The sequence below is a fragment of the Marmota marmota genome, unplaced genomic scaffold (genome assembly GCF_001458135.2).
Source record: "Marmota marmota marmota unplaced genomic scaffold, marMar, whole genome shotgun sequence".
In the NCBI taxonomy this organism is placed as follows: domain Eukaryota; kingdom Metazoa; phylum Chordata; class Mammalia; order Rodentia; family Sciuridae; genus Marmota; species Marmota marmota.
Genome location: NW_025999900.1, coordinates 24,909,513 through 24,910,577, shown reverse-complemented (window position 1 = coordinate 24,910,577; position 1,065 = coordinate 24,909,513).

The window sequence follows — 1,065 nt, the reverse complement described above, 5'->3', positions numbered from 1 at the left end:
TCTCATTTCACAGATGAGAAAACTGCACTTGCCTAGTATGCTTGAGGATCTGGATTCAATCTCCAGCATTCACCACAACTCCCCAAAAATCACATGAGATGAGAAAACTGTTTCTCACAAAAATAGACTTGCCCAAGATTAATGTTACAGAGCCCGTTTAAATACATTTCCTGTCTGTTTTCCTTTGTATCACATTTGCTCTATTAGAAACTATCTAATGTTTTTGGACAATCCAAATCACTCCCTCTTTAAAAAGAGTAAAGTGCACATATGCCTACAATGCAACTTCCCCTCAAACTGCCACTAATGATTTTTATATTATTAATACTAAAAGAACATACTTTGGTTACTGCCAACAGAAGGAAAAAATGATAGGCACAAGAGGTAACAACAGGATTTTAAGTCCGAGAGGGAAATTGCTCTTCCTCAAGCATGAATTTTTATTTAAAAATGTACAATCATTACAGTTAGAACAATACCAACTCCATGGAATTGTAACAGTTGCTAAACACTGTCACTCCATAGTGGGGAGGGGGCAAGAATAATGATATTCCTTAGCAAAAACGATGCAGACAGAAGTCTGGGAAATAGTTTCTAATGTAATCATATCAAGGTTATGAATGTAGATTGTTGTGCAGATGTTGTTTTTCAGTTTGGCAATGTGCATAGGTGGTAGAACCTTTAAGAGGTGGGGCCTAGTGGAAGGTAGATCACTAGGGTTACTGCCTTGGGAAGGGATTAATATAGTTCTCCAAGGACCTCAGTTAGCTTCCTCAGTTAGTCTTAGAGTAAGCCTAACCTCTGAATCCCTCTCTGGTTTCCTGTATCACCATCTGATCTTTCCCTCTCAAATATGATTTGGCCATGATACCATCCTGCCGTTGACCATGATATGACCCAGCGGGGGACGGGGGCCCTCACAGAGGCCAAAAAGATGGGAACAGCCATCTGCCTTTAGCCTCCAAAACTCTAAGCTTAATAAACTTCTTTTGTTCATAAAGCATTTGACCTCAGGTATTTTGTTATAGAAAGAGAAAAATGGATTAAGATACTCAGAAACAAAGA